The sequence below is a fragment of the Balaenoptera physalus genome (assembly GCF_965194825.1).
Source record: "Balaenoptera physalus genome assembly, chromosome: 6".
Taxonomy (NCBI): domain Eukaryota; kingdom Metazoa; phylum Chordata; class Mammalia; order Artiodactyla; family Balaenopteridae; genus Balaenoptera; species Balaenoptera physalus.
Window position 1 is genome coordinate 5219542 of NC_138885.1, and position 27289 is coordinate 5246830.

Sequence of the window (27289 nt, forward strand, 5' to 3'; positions counted from 1 at the left end):
AAGTAGGCATAGAGGGAACTTTCCTCAACATAACAAAGGCCATATATGACAAACCCACAGCCAACATCGTCCTCAATGGAGAAAAACTGAAACCATTTCCACTAAGATCAGGAACAAGACAAGGTTGCCCACTCTCACCACTATTATTCAACATAGTTTTGGAAGTTTTAGCCACAGCAATCAGAGAAGAAAAAGAAATAAAAGGAATCCAAATTGGAAAAGAAGAAGTAAAGATGTCACTGTTTGCAGATGACATGATACTATCCATAGAGAATCCTAAAGATGCTACCAGAACACTACTAGAGCTAATCAATGAATTTGTTAAAGTAGCAGGATACAAAATTAATGCCCAGAAATCTCTTGCATTCCTGTACACTAACAATGGAAAATCAGAAAGAGAAATTAAGGAAACACTCCCATTTACCATTGCAACAAAAAGAATAAAATATCTAGGAATAAACCTACCTAAGGAGACAAAAGACCTGTATGCAGAAAACTATAAGAGACTGATGAAAGAAATCAAAGGTGATGTAAAGAGATGGAGAGACATACCATGTTCTTGGACTGGAAGAATCAACATTGTGAAAATGACTCTACTACCCAAAGCAATCTATAGGTTAAATGCAATCTGTATCAAATTACCAATAACATTTCTCACAGAACTAGAACAAAAAAAGTTACAATTTGTATGGAAACACAAGAGACCCTGAATAGCCAAAGCAATCTTCACAAAGAAAAACAGAACTGGAGGAATCAGGCTTCCTGACATCAGAATATACTACAAAGCTACAGTAATCAAGACAGTATGTTACTGGCACAGAAACAGAAACATAGATCAATGGAGCAGGATAGAAAGCCCAGAGATAAACCCACGCACATATGGTCACCTTATCTTTGACAAAGGAGGCAAGAATATACAATGGAGAAAAGACAATCTCTTCATTAAGTGTTTCTGGGAAAACTGGACAGCTATCTGTAAAAGAATGAAATTAGAACACTTCCTAATACCACACACAAAAGTAAACTCAGAATGGATTAAAGACCTAAATGTAAGGGCAGTCACTATAAAACTCTTAGAGGAAAATATAGGCTGAACACTCCTTGACATAAATCACAGCAAGATCATTTTTGACCCACCTCCTACAGTAATAGAAATAAAAACAAAAATAAACAAATGGGACCTAATGAAACTTAAAAGCTTTCGCACAGCAAAGGAAATCATAAAAAAAGATGAAAACACAACCCTCAGAATGGGTTTTTTTTTTTTGCAAATAAAGCAGCTGACAAAGGATTAATCTCCAAAATATAGAAGCAGCTCATACAGCTCAATAACAAAAAAACAAAGAACCCAATCCAAAAATGGGCAGAAGACCTAAATAGACATTTCTCCAAAGAAGACATACAGATGGCTAACAAACACATGAAAAGATGCTCAACAATACTAATCATTAGTGAAATGCAAATCAATAACACAATGTGGTATCACCTCACACTGGTCAGAATGGCTATCATCAAAAAATCTACAAACAATAAATGCTGGAGAGGGTGTGGAGAAAAGGGAACCCTCTTGCACTGTTGGTGGGAATGTAAATTGATACAGTCACTATGGAGAACAGTATGGAGGTTCCTTAAAAAACTAAAAATAGAACTACCATATGACCCAGCAATCCCACTACTGGGCATATACCCTGAGAAAACCATAATTCAAAAAGAGACATGTACTGTAATATTCATTGTATCACTATTTACAATAGCCAGGTCATGGAAGCAACCTAATGTCCATCAACAGATGAATGGATAAAGAAGATGTGGCACATATATACAATGGAATATTACTCAGCCATAATAAGGAACAAAACTGAGTTATTTGTAATGAGGTGGATGGACCTAGAGTCTGTCATACAGAGTAAAGTAAGTCAGAAAGAGAAAAACAAGTACCGTATGCTAACGCACATATATGGAATCTAAAAACACAGTACAGATAAACCTAGTGGCAGGGCTGGAATAAAGATGCAGTTGTAGAGAATGGACTTGAGGACACAGTGGGAGAAGGGGAAGATGTGACAAAGTGAGAGAGTGGCATGGACATATATACACTACCAAATGTAAAATGTATGGCTAGTGGGAAGCTGCTGCATAGCACAGGGAGTTCAGCTTAATGCTTTGTGATGACTTAGAGGGGTGGGACAGGGAGGGTGGGAGGGAGGCTCAAGAGGGAGGGTATATGGGGATATATGTATACATACACATATTCACTTTGTTGTACAGCAGAAACTATCACAACATTGCAACGCAAATATACTCCAATAAAGATATATATTTATATAAAAAAGAAATGTTAAATATGAAGACAGTTTCTTATTTCAACTTATTGAAAAGAGAATCAATGTTTATAGCAAATATAATAACAATGCATTTTGGGGTTTATGACATATATAGTGACAATAAATGTGTGACAACAATTACACAAATGCTAAGAGGGAAAATGGATGTATATTGTTATAATGTTCATTTATTATAGCTGCAATGATATAATATCACTTCAATGCAGACCATGAGAATTTAAAGTATATATAAGTCCTCAAATAACCACTAAAATAGTACAACAAAAGTTGTAGCTGATCAGCCAATAAAGGAGACAAAATAAAAATATAAAAACCCCTCAATTACAAAAAAGCCCCCCTCCTCCTCAGAAAAAAGGAAACAGAAAATAAGTAACAGACTGGGCAAGGAGAAAACAAATGAGTTTTAAACCCAACCCAATCAATAATCACATTAAATGAAACTGGTCTAAAGTACATCTGAATTAAACGTTAAATATTGTCCCAGTTGGATTAAAAAGCAAAAGCCAACTATCCAAGCATGCATGTGTGCACACATGCACACACACGCAAATTAGAAGTACAAGAATGGAAAAAAATATATTGTGCTGACACTAATCAGGAGTCATTATCTTCATATCAGGTAAAGTGGATTGCAGAGCAAAATATTTTTACCATGGATAAGAAAGTCATTTCACAGTGATGAAGGGATTGATTAATCACCACATAACAATTCTAAGTGTTCATTCATCTAAAAATAGCTTCAAAGTACATGAAGCAAAAATGGATAGACCTTCAAAGAGAAATAGATACTTCTACAAATATAGTTGGATGTTTCCACACTTGTCTGTAAAAAATTGGTGGACAGAAAATCAGTAAGAATATGGCACAAAACGACAGGCCAAATGTGACCTAACTGACATTTACAGACCCCTCTTGTGTAGCAGAATACACATGCTTTTCAAGTGCACATCGAACATTTACCAAGATGAAGTATACTCTGACCACAAAATGAGTTTTGATAATTTTGAAAGGATTCATGTCACATAGAGGATGTTCTCTGGCAACAACAGAATTAAATTAGGAATCAGCAATAGAAGGACATCTGGAAAATCCCCAAGTATTTGGAAACTAAGTAACACAATCTAAATAACCTATGGATCGAAGAATAAATTAAAAGGAAAATTAGAAGAAATTTAAAACTGAATGAAAATAAAAACATATCATAATTTGTTGGGAAGAGCTAAAGCAGTATTACTAATCATGGTATATTTATAGCACTAAATGCCTATGTTAGAGAAGAAGGAACATCTCAAATTAATGTTCTAAACTTTCATCTTAAGAAACTAGAGAAATAATAATAAATGTAATCCAAGATAAGGAAGGAGAGAGTTGACACCACAAGATTCTACAGATGTTGAAAGGATAATTAGGGGAGTGGTTCAAGGTGGAGACACAGGAAGATCCTGAACTCACCTCCTCCCATGGACACACTGAATTTACAGCTACGTTTGGAAAAATTCCCTCTGAAATAGAACTGAAAACAGCTTCTTCATGACAATTGATAAAAGGGTCACACTGAAATGGGTAAGTGGGGCAGAGACAGTCTCACCAACAACCTCCCTCTACCGCCAGCATGGAGACTCACAGTTAGGAGGGATCTCACAAATCTGTAGTTTTCCCTGAGAAGGGAAGTGTTCATACCCCACATCAGGCACTGCAACCCTAAGACCTGCTTGGTGATGTTTCCACAACATCTGAAAACTAATTGGGCTCATGTCCAGGAGACCCAAAGGGCCATAAGGAACTGAGATATTGCTTTTAATGGACTCTCACACAGCCTTACCTTCCCCAGGGCCTTGTAAAAAAAGCAGAAGTTTAAAAAGTGCTTAGAGTATATGTGAAGGAGATTCATTTGCTAATCTCAAAATGTTTACTGGAGGGGCAGGAGCCTGGCAGGAATCTCTAGGGATGGAGGGGCTGGCGACTGCTGTTTTTGCACTCTCCCTCTACCTTGTTAGTGCTGGTGGGCACATGCAGTCTCTGCATTCTGCCACTGCTTTGCTAAATCTGGAGGGTGTGCACAACCCCTGCATTCTTACTCTGCCTCACTAAAGCCAGTGGGCTTGCCTTGGCCCTATGGTTTCCTGCTTAAAGTTGGCAGGCATGCCCAAGACCCGAACTTTCCCTCTGACTCACTGAGGCCATTGGGTATATGCAGTCCACACAAAGGATGCTCCTTGCTTACCAGGCTCTGCTGGCCAGGGGGCTGTCATCCCTGGGTCCCAGGGGACTGTAACAGCCAGACAGTTCTTGGCAGGCGACATCCCCAAGGCACTGCAGAGACAGCATACTGAAACACACAGCCAGTCTTTCTCTGGTGTGTGTTTCTATTTACTTGCCCTGGAGCTTCAACCTGAGGGGCAGGCTTCAGGTTTGCCACACATCTAGAGGCTATAGAGGTGCTCCCAGGGAACAGAGGCCAGGGGAAGCCATCTTTACACTCTCTTTTGGCCTCACTACAGTTTACTCTTACCTCCCAGAAAAGAGCTTAAACACTCATTGGGAACCCTTAGTTTTGAAACTGTTGCCCAGGGAACACCTCCAGATTGCCTGGTCTGGAGGTCAGCAGGGCTTAAAATTGTGGTCCCACAGGGCTGAATATATTTGCATGCTTTAAAAGTTGCTGCCTGAGAATTTGGCTTCCAATCAGCCTGAAATTAAGTGCCCATTGAGATTCCTCCCTTTGGAATGCTGATAGGTGTTGGCACACCCTCAACAACTGGGACGTATCAAGAATTAATGAGGCTGTTTAGACAATCACAAAGGTTTGAGAGACAGCCAAGAGCTAGGGCAAGGTTGAATGACAAGGTTCATCTCCTTGACAAGGTTACTCTTTCAAGATGGAGAGAGGTAGCTGTTTTGCTTAGTGCACAGAAACAAATACAGAGAATCAAGCAAAATGAAGAAAAGAGGAATATGTTTTAAATGAAAGAACAAGATAGAATCTCAGAAAAAGTCCTTAATGAAATGGAGATAAGTAATTTACCTGATAAAGAGTTCAAAGAAATGGTCATAAAAATGCTCATGGACCTTGGGAGAGAATGTATGAACATAGAACTTCAACAAAGAGATAGAAAATATAAGAAAATACCAAACAGAAGTCACAGAGCTGAAGAATACAATAATTGAACTGAAAAATACAGTAGAAGGGCTCAACAGCAGACTAGATGAAGCAAAGAAAGAATTTAGTAAGCTAGAAGACAGGGCAGTGGAACTCAACTAAACAAAGCTGCAGAAAGAACAAAGAATTTTAAAAAGTGATGATAACTTAAGGGACTCATGGGACATTGGTCAGAATAATATTTACATTATAGGGGTCTCAGAAGAAGAGAGAGAGAAAATGTATTTGAAGAAATAATGGCTGAAAGCTTTTCTAACCTGAGGAAACAGACATCCATACCCAGCAAGCCCAGAGAGTACAAAATAATATGAACCCCAAAAAGATCTTTACCAAGACACATTATAATTAAAATGTTAGTGGTTAAAGATAAAGATATCTTAAAAGGAACAAGAGAAAAGCAACTTGTTACATGCAAGGGGACACTCATAAGACTATTAGTAGATTTTTAAGAGAAACCTTGCAGGCCAGAAGGTAGTGGCACATTATGTACAAAGTGCTGAAAGAAAAAAACATGGCAAAGTTATCATTCAGAATTGAAGTTTAAATAGTTTTCCAGACAAGCAAAAGGTAAAGTAGCTCATCACCACTAAACAGGAATTACAAAAAATATTAAAGGAATTTTTTTAAGCTGAAAAGAAAGGCTATTAATTAGTAAAAAGGAAACATATGAAAGTATAGATTTCACTGATAAAGGTAAATATATAATAAAGGTAGTGGATTAATCACTTATAAAGCTTAGTTCTAAGGTTAAAAGACAAAGGTAGTAAAAATATAACAACAATAATTAGTTAAGGGATAAACAAAATAAAATATATTAATTTGACATCAAAAACATAAAATGTGAGGGGGGAAGTAAAACTGTAGGGTTTTAGAATGCATTCAGACTTAAATTGCTATCAACTTAAAATAGACTGTTATATATATAGGCTGTTATATGTGAGACTCATGGTAACAATAAAGCAAAAACCTATAGTAGATACACAAAAGATAATGAGAAAGGAATCTAAGCATAACACTATCGAAAGTCATCAAAGCACAAGGGAAGAGGGGAAGAGAAGAAAGGAACAGAGAGGAACTACAAAACAGCCAGAAAATAATTAACAAAATGGCGATAAGTACATAGCTATCAATAATCCCTTTAAATGTAATTGGACTAAGTTCTCCAATCAAAAGACATAAAGTGGCTGATGTATGAAACAAAACAAAAACAAACAAGACCCATCTATATGCTACCTACAAGAGACTCACTTCAGATGTAAGGACACCTGAAGACTGAAAGTGAAAGATTGAAAAACGCTGTTCCATGCAAATAGAAACCAAAAGAAATCTGGGATAGCTATACTTATATCAGACAAAATAGACTTTAAAACAAAGACTGTAGTAAGAAACAGGAAGGACATTACATAATGATAAAGGGGTCAATCCAACTAGAAGATATAGCAGTTGTAAATATTTATGTACCCAACATAGGAGCATTTAAATATACAAAGCAAATATTAACAGAACTAAAGGGAAAAATTGACAGCAATAAAATAATAGGAGACTTTACTTTCCCTCTTACATCAATGGATAGATTATCCAGACAGAAAATCAATAAGGCAACATTGGCCTTAAAAAACATATTGGATCAGATGAACTTAATAGATATATACAGAACATACCATCCCAAAATAGCAGACTACTTATTTTTCTCAAGTGCCCATGGAATATTCTCCAGGATAGAGCACATGATAGGCCACAGAACAAGTCTCAATAAATTTAAAAAAATGTAAATCACATCAAACATCATTTCCAACCACAAAAGTATGAACCTAGAAATTCATTACAAGGAGAAAACTGGAAAATCCACAAATCTGTGGATATTAAACAACATGCTACTAAACAATCAAACGGGCAATAAAGATATCAAAGGAGAAATCAAGAAATGCCTTGATACAAATGAAAATGGAAGTACAATATACCAAAATCTATGGGATGCAGCAAAAGCAGTTGTAAGAGGAAAGTTCATAATGATACAGTCCTACTCAAGAAACAAGAGAAATATGAAAGGAACAGTCTAACTTTACACCTAAAAGAACAAGAAAAAGAACAAATGAAGCCCAAAATTAGTAGAAGGAAAGTAATAAAGATTAGAGTGGAAATAAATGAAATAGAGACTAAAAAGACAACAGAAGAGATAAATGAAACTAAGAGCTGTTTATTTGAAAAGATAAACAAAATGGACAAACCTCTAGCTACACTCACCAAGACAAAAAGAGAGGTCTCAAATAAATAAAATAAAAAATGAAAAGGAGTCATTACACCTGATACTACAGAAAGACAAAGGATCATAAGAGACTACTATGAACAATAAATAGCCAAAAAATTGCACAACATAGGAGAAATGGACCAATTTCTAGAAACATACAATCTTCCAAGACTGAATCATGAAGAAATAAAAATTTGAATAGACTGATTATTAGTAAGGGTACTAAATCAGTAATCAAAACCTTCAACAAATAAAAGTTTAGGACCAGGTGGCTTCAATGATAATTTCTACCAAATGTTCAAAGATTTAATACCTATCCTTCTCAAACTCTTCCAACAACTTTAGGAGAAAATAATACTTCCAAACTCATTTTATGAGGCGAACATTACCCTAATACCAAAACCAGAAAAGGACATTACAAGAAAAGAAAATTACAGACCAACATCACTGATGAACATAGATGCAAAAATCCTCAACAAAATATTAGCAAACTGAATTCAATAATACATTGAAAGGATCATGCATCATGATCGAATGGGATTGATTCCAGGAATGCAAAAATAAATCATTGTGATACACCACATTAACAAACTGAAGAATAAAAAACATATGGTCATTTCAATAGATGAAGAAAAGCTTTTGACAAAATTCAACATCCATTTATGATAAAAACTCTCAATAAAGCTGGTATATAGGGAATGTACTTTAATATAATAAAGGCCACATATGACAAGCCCACAGCTAACATCATGCTCAATGGTGAAAAGCTGAAAGCTTTTCTTCTAAGTTCAGGAACAAGATGAGGATGTCCACTCTTGTCACTTTTATTCAATATAATATTGGAACTTGTAGCCAAAGCAGCTAGGCAAGAAAAAGGAATACAAGGCATCCAAATAGGAGAGGAAGAAGTAGCTGTCACTATTCATGGGTGACACGATTTTATACGTAGAAAACCCTTAAGGACTCCACCAAAAATCTGTTCAAACTAATAAATGAATTCAGTAAAATTTCAGGGTACAAAATCAATACACAAAAATTTGTTGCATTTCTATATACTAACAACAAACTATCAGAAAGAGAAATTAAGAAAACAATCCCATTTGCAATTTCATTGAAAAAAATAAAATCCCTAGGAGTAAACTTAACCAAGATGTTGAAAGACCTGTACACTGAAAACTACAAGATATTAATGAAAGAAATTGAAGAAGACACAAAGGAATGGAAAGATATTTTGTTCTCAGGGATTGAAAGAATTAATATTGTTAAAATATCCATATTACTCAAAGCAATCTACAGATTCAATGCAATCCCTATTAAAATTCCAATGACATTTTCCACAGAAATAGAACAAGTAATCCTAAAATTTGAATGGAATCACAAAACACCTCTAATAGACAAAGCAATCTTGAGAAAGAGGATCAAGTTGGAGGCATAATGCTCCCTGATTTCAAACAATATTACAGAGCTATACTAATCAAAACAGTATGGTATTGGCATAAAAACAGACACACAGATCAGTGGAACAGAATACTCAATAAACAAACACACTATTTATGGTCAATTTATGACAAAGGAGGCAAGAATATACAGTGGAGAAAAGACAGCCTCTTCAATAAATGTAGTGAGAAAACTGGTAAATTACATCCAAAAGAATGAAATTAGACTACTATCTTATACCATACACAAAAATTAACTCAAAATGGATTAAAGACTTGAATGTAAGACCTAAAATCATAAAATTCCTAGAAGAAAACAAAAGCAGTAAGCTCCTTGACATTGGTTTATGTGGTGACTTTTTGGTCTGATTCCAAAAGCAAAGGCAACAAGAGCAAGAAAAAACAAATGGGACTATATCAAGCTAAAAAGCTTCTGCACAGCAAAGGAAATTTTCAACAAAATGAAAAGGCAATCTACTAAATGGGATAAATATTTGCAAATCATATATCAAATAAGGAATTAATATTTAAAATATGGAGAGAATTCATACAACTCAATAGCAAAAAACACACAACTTGATTTTTAAAATGGGCAGAGGATCTGAGTAGATATTTTTCTGAAGAAGACATACAGATGGCCAACAGGCACATAAAATGATGTTCTACATTGCTAATCATCAGGGAAATGCAAATCAAAACCACAGTGAGATATCACTTCGCACCTGTCAGAATGGCTTATCAAAAAGACAACAAATAACAAGGACTGGTAAGGATGCATAGGAAAAAGAATACTTGTACCCTGTTGATGGGAATGTAAATTAGTGCAGTCACTATAGTAAACAGTATGGCGAGTCCTCAGAAAATAAAAAATAGAACTACCATATGTTCCAGTTATTCCACTTCTGGATATTTACCCAAAGGAAATGAAAACACTAATTCAAAATGATATATGTACCCCCGTGTGCATTGCAGCATTGTTTACAATAACCAAGATATGGAAAAAACCTAAGTGTCCACTGATGAATGGATGGATAATACATATATATATGTATTATATATAATTATATATATAAAGCATTTGATAACATTTAATATCCATTTTTGACAAAAATAAAAGTGCAACTTCCTCATCTGATAAAGGGAATTTACTCAAAAGTGACAGCATAGTTAATGTTGAAATTCTGAATGCTTTCCTTCAAAGATGAGGTAAAAGCCAAGGAGGTCTGATCTCATATCTTCTTTTCTAGTTGTACTAAAAATTCTAGCTCATACAGTAAGTCATGAGAAGAATAAAAGGCATCCAGATTGGAAATAAATAAGTAAAACTGTTTTTACAAAAGGCATGTACCTGAATAGGCAGAAAATCCAATGGAATATAAAAAAAAGGTAGTAGAACTAATAAATGAGTTTAGCAAGTTTGCAAGATAAAAGATCAACATACGAAAATCAATGGTACTTTTATACACTAGAAATAACCAATCAGAAATTGAAATTTAAAAAATATTATTGACAATAATATAAAACTTATGAAATACTTAGACATAAATCAAATAAAAGATAATGCAAGACCTGTGTGCATTCATAACTACCAGACATTGCTGAAAGAAATAAAAGGACTTAAATAAATGTAGGGATATACCATGTATATACTTAAATACTTAAATATTACACCAAAAATATGATACATAGAAGAAGAAATTGATTGACTGGATTTCATAAAAAATAAGAATTTCTGCTCCTTGAAAGACATTGTCAAGAGAATGAAAAGTTAAGCCATAGGCTGGGAGAAAATGTTTGCATATCATACAGGACTTTTACCTGTGAAATGCAAAGAACTCAAAATTCAATAATAAACAAAGAAACCAATAAAAAAATGGCCTCAAAGTTTCTGTAGACACTTCATCAAAAGAATATATGGATACCAAGAAACACATGAAAATATGCTCAATGTCATTAGTCATCAGAGAAACGCAAATTAAAACCACAATGACAAACCCATTAGAATACTCAAAATTAGAAGGAACCAGGAGTGGGCAGGGGAGAAGCCCAGTGCCAGGGAGGCTGCTGACAGCCTCTGCTGACTCACAGGCAGCACTGGGGCTTGAGTGGCCTTCAGAGGCGTCCCAAGTTCGACTGAGGTAGCTGGGCCTTCACATTCTCTGATTATCACTGATATCACCTACTGCATTCTAACATATTCACCCAGTGTTTCTTGTTCTGCATCAGATCATAGAGTGCTTTCATAAGGGTAGGGGCCATGACTTAGAAGTGATCAGGTGAATATCATGTTTCCTAGAACATGCAACACCCCACAAGAAAGCCACAGTAAATGATAACAACCAACATATGTCAGCCTTATTTTTAGAATAAAGTACCATATTATACAACATGATTAGTGGATTTTTTTAATCTTTTGACATTTTTCATAGAAAAATCTCCATTTAGAATCTTTAAAGGACTGAAATGATCGAGGCAATAAAGTTCTAAACCTGTCAGTCCAAATAATAACAGATGTACACAGATGTTTTGAAAGAGGATTTAAAGATGAGTTTGGGTGAGGAGGACCCAAGGAGCCCAAGGAAAATCCCTTGAAAGCTATTAATTTCCCTTTCTGGGGAGTTGAAGAGTTTTTGGAACGCAGCGTAATAGAGTAGAAAGAACCTGAGGTTTGGAATCAGCTCTGAATTCCAGATCCACCACTTACAAGCTGGGGACTTTGGGCAGATCACTTCACCTCTCTGTATGATCCTCACCCGTTGAATGGTATCCTCACGGGTGTGTTATCAAGGTGTGCAAGAAGGCATGTCAGTGATGATTGTGCTGATGCTATTTCTGTGAATGGGCTAAACTTCAACAAAGACAGGGGCTGAGGTGTTCTCTCTGGGGGCTGACTCAAGAGCTGGTACGTTGCTAGACACATGGGGGCTGTTCAACGGTTCAAAGACTATGCTGTGTCTGCTGGTTATTTCTGTGGCAGAGTCCTTATGGGTGTCTGCTCCTACCCCTTCACTCAATCACTCGCTCACTCACTGACAAACAGTAACGGAGTGCTTCCTATGTTCCAGGCCCTCTGCCAGGAGCTCTAAATCTGGTTGCCCCACAGCCAGTTTTGTGGAATGGTAGGACACAGAGAGATGTTGGAGCTCACAGAAGGACATCGGACGCAGTCTGACAGGTCAGGGGAGGCTTCTCAGAGTGCTTGTGTAGTTCTTCCAAGGCCAAGAGGGAGATGCAATGGAGGGAGTGGGCATATTCAGAAGACAAAGCCCAGAGGTGGAGCTGAAGGAGGTTTAGGGCTGGGAATGGAAGAAAAGATGTGCTGGGGAGAAGCTGAAGACAGAGTAGAATCGAGATCATGAAAGGACTTTTATGCCATTTTATAAATGTGATTTCACTACAAAGGCCACAAGGAACCACTGAATGATTTTATTTATTTAATTTCATTACTCTTTTGAATATGCACATGATACAAATTTGAAAGATGCAAAAGGTGTACTGAAAAGTGAGTATCTCTCCTCATTCTGGTCTGCATGCCATCAAGCTCCCCTTCCAGACATGTGTGCTGCCAGTGTCTTTCTTGTACATCCAGGTGGAGATACTCTATACAAACAAATGCAAGCACATCCTCATATTTGAACACAACGGTAACGTGTTGTAGACTTGGCCACACCTCAGTTTATGATTTAACAGTTGTGGCAGAAACTGTCAGAGCTCAACCCTAACAGGTTCTGCTCTATGTGTATACTCATGGAAATATCTCAAGGCTTTCTTTATGAGAGCTTTATTGAGGTATAATTCACATATCATAAATTTCACCCATTTACTGTACAATTCAATGGTTTTTAGTACGTTCATAGATGTACAAACCATCACCCCGGTCAATTTTAGAACATTTTTATCACCTCAGAAAGAAACCCTGTACCATGCTCCTATCTTCCCATCCCCCTCTCCCAGCCCTAAACAACTACTATTCTACTTTCTGTCTCTTCAGATAGCCCTATTCTGGGCCATTCATATAAATGAAATCATATAATATGTGGTCTTTTGTGACTGTTTCTTTCACTTAGCAAGTTTTCAAGGTTCATCCATGATGTAGCATGTATTGATACTACATTCCTATTTATGGCCAAAAAATACTCCACTGTATGGATAGACCACATTAAAATTTTTTTAAAAAATTCTTTTTTTATTCCAGTTTTATTGAGATATAATTTACATACAGCACTTTATAAGTTTAAGGCGTATAGCATAATGATTTGACTTACATATATCATGAAATGATTACCACAGTAAGTTTAGTGAACATCCATCACTCATTTAGATACAAAATGAAAGAAAAAGAAAAAATGTTTTTTCCTTGTGAGGAGAACTCTTAGGGTTTACTCTCTTAACAGCTTTATATATAGTGCACAGCTGTGTTAATAATATTTATCATGTTTCATATCACATCCCTAGTATGTATTTATCTTACAACTGTTTGTACCTTTTGACTACCTTCATCAATGCCTCTTCCCTCTGCTTCTGAAAACCACAAATCTGATCTGTTTTTCTATGAGTTTGTTTGTATGTTTTTGAAGTATAATTGGCCTACAACACAATGTTAGTTTCTGGTGCATGACATAGTGATTCAATATTTTTATATATTACGAAATGATCACCATAAGTTTAGTTACCATCTGCCATGATACAAAGATATTATATTATTATTGACTATTCATCATGCTGTATATTTCATCCCCGTGACTCATTTATTTTGTAACTGGAAGTTTATACCTCTTAATCCCCCTCACCTATCTCTCATCCCTCCCCTCCCCTCCCCTCTGGCAATCACCTGTTTGTTCTCTGTGTCAATGAGTCTGTTTCTATTTTGTTATATTTATTCATTTGTTTTTTAGATTCTATATACAAGTGAAATCATATGGTATTTTTCTTTCTTTGTCTGACTTGTTTCACTTAGCATAATATCCTCTAGGTCCATCCATGTTGTCACAAATGACAAGATTTCATTCTTTATGTGTGAGTAATATTCCATTCTTCTTTATCCATTCATCCATGTCTTGACTATTGTAAATAATGCTGTAAGGAGCATAAGCGTGCATATTCTTTCCAAATTAGTGTTTTCATTTCCTTTGGGTAAATATCCAGAAGTGGAATGGCTGGCTCCTATGGCAGTTGTATTTTTAATTTTTCAAGGAATGTCCATACTGTTTACCATAGTGACTGCTTTAATTTGTATTCCCAACAATAGTGTACGAGTGCTCCCTTCTTCTCCCTATCCTTGTTGACACTTATTATTTGTGGTCTTTTTGAAAATAGCCATTCTGACAGATGTGAGGTAATATCTTACTGTGGTTTTGATTTGCATTTCCCTTAATAATTAGTGATGTTGAACATCTTTTCATGTGCCTTTTGGCCATCGGTATGTCTTCTTTGGAAAAATGTCTATTCAGATTCTCTGCTCATTTTTAAAATCAAGTTGTGTGTGTGTTTTTTTAAAAATTATTTATTTATTTATTTATTTTTGGCTGTGTTGGGTCTTTGTTTCTGTGCGAGGGCTTTTCTCTAGTTGCGGCAAGCGGGGGCCACTCTTCATTGCGGTGCACAGGCCTCTCACTATTGCGGCCTTTCTTGTTGCGGAGCACAGGCTCCAGACGTGCAGGCTCAGTAGTTGTGGCTCACGGGCCTAGTTGCTCTGTGGCATGTGGGATCTTCCCAGACCAGGGCTCGAACCCGTGTCCCCTGCATTGGCAGGCAGATTCTCAACCACTGCGCCACAAGGGAAGCACCAAGTTGTGTGTTTTTTTGATATTGAGTTGTATGAGGTTTTAAAAATACATTTTGGATACTCACCCTTATTGGATATATCATTTGCAAATATGTTCTCATATTCACTAAGCTGCCTTTTCATTTTGTTGATAGTTGCCTTTGCTGTGCAAAAGCTCTCTAGTTGATATAGTCCCATTTGTTTATTTTTGCTTTTGTTTCCCTTGCCTAAGGAAACATATCCAAAAAAATATTGCTAAGACTGATATCAAAGAGCCTACTTTCCATGTTTTCTTCTAAAATTTTATGGCTTCAGATTAGACCACATTTTGTTATCCATCATCAGGTAATGTATATTTGGATTGTTTATACTTTTTTGTTATTATGAATAATGCTGCTATAAGCATTTGTGTATAAGTATTTTTGTGGACATATATTTTCTTTTCTTTTGAGTATATGCCTAGTAGTGGAATTTCTGGGCCATATGGTAGCTCCAGGTTTAATTGTTTGAGGAACTTTCACACTGTTTTGCACGGGAGCTGGATCATTTTATACTCCCACCACCAGTGTATGAGTATTCAAATTTCTTCACATCTTTACCAACACTTATTATCTGACTAGCCACCCTAGGGGGTGTGAAGTGGTATCTTATTGTGATCTTTATTTGCATTTTCCTGGTAATTAATGATGCTAAGCATCTTTTCATCTGTTTATTGGTCATTTGTATATCTTCATTTCAACAATGTCCTGGGACATAAATTATTCTTCAAACTAATCCAATCAAATTGTGGCTCCTTTTAAGAAATAGTTTCTGTTGATTCTGCACCAGGAGGACTTCTCTCAGCTGACTGATTCCTTGGTTCTCTCCTGCAAACTAGCCAGCCTATAGTCTAGGCTGTATCTTCATTAAATTCATGGATTTCTTCCCAAATTGCCTTTCACCATAACTTCCATCATTCTTGTGAGCACCTTTAAGCCTGAACTTCTCCATGCTCTGTTGCAAATAAAGTCAGTTCCTTTGAGAAGAAATTAAGAGTTGTATGTTTATGTTTAGTGTCTGCTAATTTCCTCCCAAGAAAATTCTCTTAATTAGGGTTCTGGAGCTGGAGGTGGGGACAATGTCAAGCTTCTCTCTGAGTGACACACATGCTCTAGGATCTGAATACTTGATGGAGGGGAGGCAGTGATCTGGGTTCCTCTTGGTTTGCCTCTCCTGATGTGGAAACACCACTGTCTGAGCCAGGGGAAGAACCATGAGCCTGGTATTCTCAGTGCACTGTCCCGGCAATAGAGCCTCAGTTCCATGAGTGGGGGCTGGTTGGAAAAATGGAGTCCCCACCCCTCAGCTGCAGTCACTCAGCAACAGGTAGCTGGGGGCAGGGTAAGAAACACTGATGCTCAGCTCCTCCAAGGAAGAACGCCTTCCAGCTGGGAGCTGGGGAGAGGGAGCCCTGTGTTCTTGGCTGCAGTGGTCTGGAGAGGAGTCTTTGTTTTGCTAAGCTTGGAGGAACGAGGAAGGGATCTGTCCAGGTTGAAACACCACAGTCTCCCTGACTGAGTATTTGTAGACTTTCTTCAATAGATATTTCTTCATTTGCTCTTTACCCTTAGGAACATTTTTAGAGGATTTAAATGACCATATTTTTGTTTTTGATTGTCCTGTTCATTTATTTTCTTTTAATATAACAGATTAAAATCACATGGGATTTAAATATTTCTAAAGAATATGATACCAATAAAATAGAAACTGGGAAATTGACATGATACACAATCAAATGTATAAGAAATATCTAGATATATAGAGTATAAGTAAGGATAAGATGAAAAGTCATGAAATTTTACACATAGTTGGTGCTTAATGATTATAGATGCAGCAGTGACAAAGTTCTTCAAAAGCGAAGTGTCCTATTGAGCAAAGCCAAAAATACGTCTTTTTTTTTTTAGTAGAGCTAAAAATTTTCCCAGAAATTTCCCTAGCTCTAAGAATCTTTTCCAATTATTCCCATCACACTTAAGATTTCCCCAGTAATTCCAAAAGAATTTTGAAAACCAAAAGAGCTTATTCCAGTTAAATTTGCTACTTTAAAATTGAATGTCATGGGGAGTTGGTTTCTTCTAATTTTAACCTATAACTGTTTTTTTTTGTTTTTTTTTTTTTACAAGAAAAGAAATGTTTGTGTGTCTAAATTGATAGCTTTTCCAGTGGTCATTACCTGCATTTTTATTTGTGTATTCTCTATTTAAAGAATACTCTCTGGTATTTTTTTTTCTCATTACTAAGATTTAAAACTTTCATTTCTTTACTTAAGATGATGGGATTATTTTACTCCAGGTATATACTTTTAGAGCTAACTTCAAGCTCACTGTGTTGGAAGATTTCTTTACCTATATGTTATATACTAAATTTCCATATCAGCAATATCTCAAAATATTTCTTTCCACTGTCATTTCAGAGCACACCTTATAATCCTAAACTTTTGCATCCTAAGCACTTAAGTGTTCTGGTTAAAATACTAACAGTTGAGTTGATGCTGTAAATGATTGTATTTAAAAAAAATAATTTTCACCATTTTTACTGTGGAGCAGTTCAGTGGAGTGCCTCACACTGTCATACTAGAATTGACCTTGAGAATCATTTGACCTTCACTGGCCTGACCCGTCTGCCACATCTATGCCCCTTTTTGACTTCAGGCACTTTGTAACTAATAGGGAAAAGATTGGGGAGGGTGGGTCCTGCCTGGTTAGGGGAACTTGTGTATGGGGTTGTACTCCTTGAAACAGATAAGGAGGCAATTCTTTTTCCTTCTATAAAACTTTAGACATGTGGCAATCCAACTGTAATGCATGAGACCTCACAGGTGACTCCCAAAGAATTTACCGAAGGCAAAGCTGTACCCATGGAATGTTATTATTGAATTAGGGGAGCTAATCACAGATTCTTAAGGGATTCCAACAAGAGATTCTCACTGCACTGCATTGGAATCACTGGGACATGGCACATTATCCTGGATTTCCACATTACCCAGGCATAACTGTAACATTTCTATTTCAAAACCAAGCCAAATCAAAACAAATGAATTAACAAACAAAAACTAAAATGAAAGCAAACAAAACCGTGTCATGACAATGCTGTTCCCAAGTTAGAAATCTGCATCTACTCCTCACAGAGGCTTCCTGCACTAAAGAAAAACATTCAAACCTCTTAAGAAAACTAGGAAATCCTTCCTATTTCCTGAGGTTCACTGGTATTTTAGCTTCTAAAATTTGGTTTTGATTTTGTATATCTCTCTGAAGAAGATGGCTTCATTATATTTCTTTAGAGCCTTTCCTTGGGAAACACTTCATTCGTTAAAAATAATAGCTTTCAGGGGCTTCCCTGGTGGCACAGTGGTTAAGAATCCGCCTGCCAATGCAGGGGACATGGGTTCAAGCCGTGGTCTGGGAAGATCCCACATGCCGCGGAGCAACTAAGCCAGTGAGCCACAACTACTGAGTCTGCGCTCTAGAGCCTGTGAGCCACAACTACTGAGCCAGCGTGCCACAACTACTGAAGCCCGTGAGCCTAGAGCCTGTGCTCCGCCACAAGAGAAGCCACCGCAGTGAGATGCCCGTGCACCACAATGAAGAGTAGCCCCCGCTTGTCGCAACTAGAGAAAGCCTGCGTGCAGCAACGGATTTATTTATAAATAAATAAATTAATTAATTAAAAAAATAATAACTTTCATTTATCAAGTACTTACAATGCACCAGCTGCTGGCCTCATTCATTCCCCAAATATTCATTCATGAACTAGTGTAACAAGTACTGCTGTAGACGTTGGGGGCACAAGACTGCCTTGGCTCCTACACTTGGAGTCGTCTGGAGGCCCGCAGGGGTGAAGCAAATAGCTGCTTGAACAAAGTTGCCAAATAATAACCATAAAGCAAATGAATGTTTTTATTACCTCTAAATTAGGGATTTCTGTTCAGTGAGGGCTATATTAGTGAAAGACAGTAGGAATAGGTAAACCCAATAGCAGTTCCTTCAAAATACAAGGGAAAGTAGGGACACTCCAATAGAAAAATGTATGAATAAAATGAGTAGGCAATTCACAGACATGGAAGCACCAATGACTAACAAACGCATGAAGAGATGTTCACAGTGCAAGTTAGAGTCAATACCAGAAACTGCTTCATACCCAGCAGCGTAGCTAAAGTTAGACAAGGGACAAAATCAAGTATTGATCAGGATGTGGGCAGACAGGAACTCTGGAGTGTGGACTGTGTGGGCATTCCAGAGAACTTAGTGAAATTTAGAGCATGTGCCCTATGACTAGCAACCCAACTCCAGCTAAGTGCCTCAGAGAAATCCTTGATGGCCCTGTCGGGAGACATGCACAAGGAGGTCATCTGTCTTCTTATTTATGATGGAACGAAATGGGGGCAACTTGGTGTCCACTATATGGTGTTGGAAATAAAATAAGGGGGAAGCTAGCTGTGGAATAACAGTAAATAGCATTGAGAAGCAACAATCTAGATGTATATAGAGCAAAATGATGCAAATAAAAATCTATGGTCAAGAGAAAATATAAGAAGAAACAGAATGAGGTTTAAAGGCTAATATAACTCATGTAATTTACATGGATATACATACATAAAAAACAGTACTATATCGTTTACAAAGAGATGGGCATATTTAAGGAAATATATCAATACATTTAGTGCATATGGGGAATAAGAATGGTAATAAGAGATAAATGAGAGCTATCTATATATCATCTAGAGACATCGATATAAATAAATACTAATATGGATATAGACAGGGCATATTCTGTGGACTGTGGAATGCTAACTCAGCTCTGTCCCTGCTGTGCACCCACCACCAAAATAGAATCTTTGAAAACTTACAAAAAACCAGCACCAAGAATTATTTAACTACAGTTGTGATAAAGGACCAGAAAGCTGTAAATTAATGTTCCCATCTTAATGGGCTCCTTTGGGGAAACATACTTCCATGTCAATATATCTGTTCTCCAGCTCCAAACGTAAGGTGTCCCACTGGTGGGCTATGCACTGGGACAGGGGCTTTCCCTTTTCATGTCTTCACAGCAAACTTGTTGATTGATCCCTGCAATCCTCTGGAACCAGCAGAGTTTACTAGGTAGAGAGGGAGTGAGATAAGGGCAGGGGATGAAATGGACAAATGATTTTACAGGGTACTATCATGGGAGAATCTGAAACTCTTTTTAAATTAAAAAAAAAATAGAAGATGCTAAAATGCTAAAAGCCATGAAGAAGGGGCAGAACAAATGTCTTTGAGGGCCAGCAGGGTGAGAGGTCCCTTCCAACTGGATGATCAGGGAAGACTTTGCACAGAAGCAGCTCCATTTGAGCTTGGTCTTGAGGGGAAGGTGGGGCTTTTGATTTGCAGTGATGGAAGATGCCAGTTCAAGGAGATGGGCTAACACAGACAGGAAGGTGGGCAGGGAAGATTGAAGTGAGGATAGGACAGGAAGACATCACAGGGAAAACTACTGTTCCATCCTAGAGATGTGGAGCAGAGGTTCCAGGTTGAGTCTTCCACTGCCCCAATAGCACTGGAGCTGGGGTTCATCCCAGGTCTGCTCCATTTTGAAGTTCATGTGTTGTTCCCCAGCAGAAGGAGCCCTTCCACACCTCGAGGCTGCTGGCTGTGAGACCAAGTCTGGACCAAGGTGGTGCTCAAACTGCTGTCCCTCCCAAACATCTACTGACCCATCCCAGGTCTTCCCAGTTGTTGGCTCACTGGGGCATCCTGCAGGGTCTCTGTGCAGAGAGAAGGCATGGGGAGTGGTGTTTCCTGAAGCTCATGTGGAGAATATCAGTCATCTTACTTCTCCACTGCCACAGAGAGCCTTTGTGGCACCGGCTGGAAGCTGGCCCCTCCTCCCCTCACTTCATGGCAGGCAGCACGTGCTGGTCACCCCTCTGTTTGGCCGGCAGTCCTCTCTCAACAAGACCATAGTGTTTCTTCATGTGCTCTTATCTCCATTTCACTTTTTTACTCTCATTTTCCCATTGCCTTTTCCCCCATCTACATTTAGTTTCTTTTCTTGCACTGAGCACAGAAAGACTTCCCTGAACAAACAAAGCAATAATTAAACCGATGACTTCTCTGAGGCTCCCCTTCTTACTACCTGGGTTATTGTGGAGCTTGGGAGATGGACCACTGGCATAATTTCTGCTGTTCAGAAAGTGGTGGTTCTCACAGTTTAGAGGAATCCCAAAGGACTCCATAGGCCAGTGGGGGAACATCTGGGTGCAGGGCCTTTGGCCTGGAGCCCCTGTCTGTCCTGCCCCACCCCCTGAAGAGCCTGACAATTCGTGAGTCTGCCCCAGCACACAAGGAAGGAAATCCACTGCCCATTTGTTCATCTTTCCATCTGTGAATAATGCCATTGGTAATTTGATAGGGATTGCATTGAATCTGTAGATTGCTTTGGGTAGTATAGTCATTTTCACAATATTGATTCTTCCAATCCAAGAACATGGTATAACTCTCCATCTGTTTGTATCATCTTTGATTTCTTTAATCAGTGTTTTATAGTTTTCTGAGTACAGGTCTTTTGCCTCCTTAGGTAGGTTCATTCCTAGATATTTTATTCTTTTTGTTGTAATGGTAAATGGGAGTGTTTCCTTAATTTCTCTTTCTGCCTTTTCATTGTTGGTATATAGGAATGCAAGAGATTTCTGTGTATTAATTTTGTATCCTGCAACTTTAACAAATTCATTGATTAGCTCTAGTAGTTTTCTGTTGGCATCTTTAGGATTTACTATGTATAGTATGTCATCTGCAAACAGTGACAGTTTTACTTCTTCTTTTCCAATTTGGATTCCTTTTATTTCTTTCTCTTCTCTGATTGCTGTGGCTAGGACTTCCAAATCTATGTCGAATAATAGTAGTGAGAGTGGACACTCTTGCCTTGTTCCTGATCTTAGAGGAAATGCTTTCAGTTTTTCACCATTGAGAATTATGTTTGCTGTGGGTTTGTCATATATGGCCTTTGTTATGTTGAGGTAAGTTCCCTCTATGCCCATTTTCTGGAGAGTGTTTGTTTTTATCATAAATGGGTGTTGAATTTTATTGAAAGATTTTTCTGCATCTATTAAGATGATCATATGGTTTTTATTCTTTAATTTACTAATATGGTGTGTCACATTGATTGATTTGCATATATTGAAGAATCCTTGCATCCCTGGAATAAATCCCACTTGATCATGGTGTATGATCCTTTTAACACTTTGCTGGATTCTGTTTGCTAGTATTTTGTTGAGGATTTTTGTGTCTATGTTCATCAGTGATATTGGCCTGTAATTTTCTTTTTTTGTAATATCTTTGTCTGGTTTTGGTGTCAGGCTGATAGTAGTCTCGTAGAATGAGTTTGGGAATGTTCTACCCTCTGCAAATATTTTGAAGAGTTTGAGAAGGATAGGTGTTAGCTTGTCTCTAAATGTTTGATAGAATTCACCTGTGAAGCCATCTGGTCCTGGACTTTTGTTGGTTGGAATATTTTTTATCACAGTTTCAATTTCATTACTTGTGATTGGTCTGTTCATATTTTCTATTTCTTTTTGGTTCAGTCTTGGAAGGTTGTACTTTTCTAAGAGTTTGTCCATTTCATCCAAGTTGTCCATTTTATTGGCATATAGTTGCTTCTAGTACTCTCTTATGATCCTTTGTATTTCTATGGTGTCATTTGTAACTTCTTTTTCATTTCTAATTTTATTGATTTGAGTCCTCTCCCTTTTTTTCTTGATGAATCTGGCTAAAGGTTTATCAATTTTGTTTATCTTCTCAAAGAACTAGCTTTTAGTTTTATTGATCTTTGCTACTGTTTTCTTCATTTCTACTTTATTTCTGCTCTAATTTTTATGATTTCTTTCCTTCTGCTAACTTTGGGTTTTGTTTGTTCTTCTTTCTCTAGTTCCTTTAGGTGTAACGTTTGATTGTTTATTTGAGATTTTTCTTGTCTCTTGAGGTAGGATTGTATTGCTATAAACTTCCCTCTTGGAACTGCTTTTGCTGCATCCCATAGGTTTGGGTTCATTGTGTTTTCATTATCATTTGTTTCTAAGTATTTTTTGATTTCCTCTTTAATTTCTTCAGTGATCTCTTGGTTGTTTAGTAGCACATTGTTTAGCTTCCATGTGTTTGTATTTTTTACAGTTTTTTTCCTGTAATTGGTTTCTAATCTCATAGTGTTGTTGTTGGATAAGATGCTTGATACAATTTCAATTTTCTTAAATTTACCAAAGCTTGATTTGTGACCCAAGATGTGATCTATCCTGGAGAATGTTCCATGAGCACTTGAGAAGAAAGTGTATTCTGCCACTTTCAGGTGGAATGTCCTATAAGTATCAATTAAGTCTATTTGGCCTCTTGTGTCACTTAAAGCTTGTGTTTCCTTATTTATTTTCTGTTTGGATTATCTGTCCATTGGTTTAATTGGGGTGTTAAAGTCTGCCACTATTATTTTGTCACTGTTGATTTCTTCTTTTATGGCTGTTAGCATTTGCCTTATTTGCTGAGGTGTTCCTGTGTTGCGTGCACAGGTATTTATAATTGTTATATCTTCTTCTTGGATTGATCCTTTGATCATTATGTAGTGTCCTTCCTTGTCTCTTGTAATAGTGTTTATTTTAAAATCTATCTTGTCTGATATGAGTATTGCTACTCCAGCTTTCTTTTGATTTCCATTTGCATCTTTTTCCATCTTTTCACTTTCAGTTTGTATGTGTCTCTAGATCTGAAGTGGGTCTCTTGTAGACAGCATATATATGAGTCTTGTTTTGGTATCCATTCAGCCTGTGTCTTCTGGTTGGAGCATTTAACCCATTTACATTTAAGATAATTATCAATATGTATGTTCCTATTACCATTTTCTTAATCGTTTTGGGTTCATTCTTGTAGGTCTTTTTCTTTTCTTATGTTTCCCACCTAGAAAAATTCCTTAGCATTTGTTGTAATGCTGGTTTAGTGGTGCTGCATTCTCTTAGCTTTTGCTTGTCTGTAATCTTTTGATTTCTCTGTCAATTCTGAATGAGATCCTCGCTGGGTAGAGTAATCTTGGTTGTAGGTTTTTCCCTTTCATCAGTTTAAATATGTCCTGCCATTCACTGCTGACCTGCAAAGTTTCTGCTGAAAAATCAGCTGATAACCTCATGGGGATTCCCTTGTAGGTTATTTTTTGCTTTTCCCTTGCTGCTTTTAATATTTTTGCTTTGAATTTAATATTTGTTAGTTTGATTAATATGTGTCTCGGAGTGTTTCTCCTTGAGTTTATCCTGTATGGGACTCTCTGCTCTTCCTGGACTTGTTTGATTATTTCTTTTCCCATCATGGGGAAGTTTTCACCTATAATCTCTTCAAATATTTTCTCAGGCCCTTTCCCTTTCTCTTCTTCTTCTCAGATTCCTATAATTCGAATGTTGGTGCATTTGATGTTGTCCCAGAGGTCTCTGAGACTGTCCTCAATTTTTTTCATTCTTTTTTCTTTATTCTGTTCCTTGGCAAGTATTTCCATCATTCTATCTTCCAGCTCACTTATTCATTTTTCTGTTCCCTTTATTCTGCTGTTGATTCCTTCTTGTGTATGTTTTATTTCAGTTATTGTGTTGTTCATCTCTGATTGTTTGTTCTTTAGTTCTTCTAGGTCCTTGTTAAACGTTTCTTGTATTTTCTCCATTCTATTTCCTAGATCTTGGATCATCTTTATTATCATTATTCTGAATTCCTTTTCAGGTAGCTTGCCTATTTCCTCTTCATTTATTTGGTCTTGTGGGATTTTACCTTGTTCCTTCATCTGCTGTGTGTCTGTGGTGTATTTCTCTGTCATTTCATTTTGTCTAACCAACTGTGTTTATGGTCTTCTTTCCACAGGCTGCAGAGTCGTAGTTCCTCTTGTTTCTGTCGACTGCCCCCTGGTGGGTGATGTTGGCCCAGGGGCTTGTGCATGCTTCCTGGTGGGAGGGCCTGGTGCCCATGCTCTGTTGGATGGAGTTGAGTCTTTTCCCTCTGATGACCAGGGTGCATCAGGTGGTATGTTTTAGGGTGTCTGTGAACTTAGTATGACTTTAGGCAGCCTGTCTATTGATGGGTGGGGCTGTGTTCCTGTCTTGCTGGTTGTTTGGTGTGAGGTGTTTAGCACTGGACCCTCCAGGCAGTTGTGTGGGGCTGGTTCTTGGTGTTCATATGGATACCTTCAAGAGGGTTTGATTTATTTATTGTTTATTCTTTGTCTCCTCTCACTCAACATAAGCTCCATGTAGGAAGAATGTTTGTCTGTTGATTGAATAGTCCCAGGTATAGAGCAAGTGCTAGATAAATATCAGTTGAGTAGATTAAATCCACAGACAAATGTTATGAAGGAAGCTCTCTGTCTCAGGCCATCTCCCCAGACTGGGTGTGAAGGCTGGGTGGCACAGCTGGTACCTCCCTGTGCTGGTGCAGTGCTGGCAACCCGGATGGTTTTGGTAATCAATGAGCTGAATGTAATTCAAAAGACTGAAAGACAGGGTGCTGGCTGAGGATCCTGTTCTGCGAGGAGGTTGAGACCTGATTTCTGAGATTTGGTTCCTTTTGATGTAGCTGACAGGTCTGCCCTGGGGCAGGTTAATAATTGCCCTGTTTTCTTTTTTTTCAAGAGTGTGTGGGACTCATTGCATTTCTTTGCTTCTTTTCCCAGCCAGTTTCAAGTGGATTCACCTCCACTTCACTCTCTGGGGAGGACCTGGCGTTGCTGTGCCTTGTAGGTAAGTCAGTTCTGTCTCATGCCTCTTGGTGAGTTCCCAGGTCCTGCTGACACCATCTGTCTTCCTCCCATGGAGAGTTTTCATCACAGAAGCAACAGAGGCTGAAGTCACTCCATGGAAGCTGACAGCGGACTTCAGAGGCCAGAGAAAACGTACCTCACCACGAGGTGACAAGCATCCTCTACATACATGCCTCCTGGTGGCCTGGAAGACTTCCAATAAATAATTCATGAAACCGGGCCAGAAAATGGCAAAAATGTATTCTTAAGTGGGAATCTTCAAAGCACAAAGCAAGGCAGAAGAAAACAGTGACTGGAGGTTGGATTTTAGGGTGAGGGCCTTGTCTTTCTCTGTGTCTGGGTAGCATGAGACTTCCTCCAGCACAGGGCAGCCACGTTGTCCTACTGTGGACTTCTAGATCAGAAATCCAGAGTGTACTTCTCCCCCACAAAGTAGAGGGTGTCTGTTCTTGGCTGACGTGTTGAATGTGACTCCAAAGAGCCTGAAGGTACACAGTGTCCTCACGCCTCACTCCACTTGGGCTGAACCATCTCAGGGTCATAGTCGGTGTCAGCTGCAATGGCTGACCCAGAATGCAGGCTCCTGGACTGTTGTCTGTTAGAGGGTGAGGAACTAGAAAGCGAAGCTGTAGAGCCTCCTCTCTACTCTGACCTCTTCTCCACTCTTTGCGTCTTTCCTATTTCAGCACCACGACTGCTGGCCAGCACCTGGCTGACCTTCCTCTCCAGGCAGGGCTTTTTGAGAGAGCTGAGGTCCCCATTTGGTGCAGTGGCGTTGTCAAGGAATCGATGGCCAGAGGTGGAACAGAAATGAGCATGGAGCTCCTTTCCTGACTAGCACTGCCCCCGGGCCTCAGTTTCCTCCTCTGTAACGTGAGAGTGAAAATGTGTAGATGGCTTGAGGCTTAATGGGAATTGTGTAAATTTTTTCAGAGAAGTGCTTAGCAATGCTCTCAAGTGGAATGTAACCCCTTGAGCTCTGACTCTCCAGGGACCCAGTGAGTACAACCTGGCCCCAGTTCCATCTTGAAATGTGAGCAAGGAGCAGAGAAACCAGCCAGGAGCAGGAAGGAGTGAGACCCTGTAAACATATACACAGAAACACAGACACATGCACACACAGACAGTCTCACACGTACATTCACAGAGACTGACAGACACGCACACACTGACACATAGTGAAAGACACACACACTCTCACATACTCACACTCACACACACAGCATGCCCTTCTGCGTGGGTCTCACCCGGCCTGCTGCCCCAGGCTCACTGTGTGCTCCAACCACCGTTATCTGGGAAGTTTCTGAACAATTGCTCTCTCAGTATTCTGTGGCTTTGCACAAGGTGCCTCTCCTACCAGAAAGCTCTTCCTACTCCTCTTTACCAGAATCTCTCTTTCTCGTGTCTTTTTCCCAGGTTTTTTGAGGTATAATTGACACATAACATCTGTCTCCCCATGGTGGCCTCTCCGTGAAGAATTGTTTGCTTTGGAATTCTGTATTAAATTTGGGAGGCTGTCTGTTGATGCAGAGTCATCCTTTCACTGAA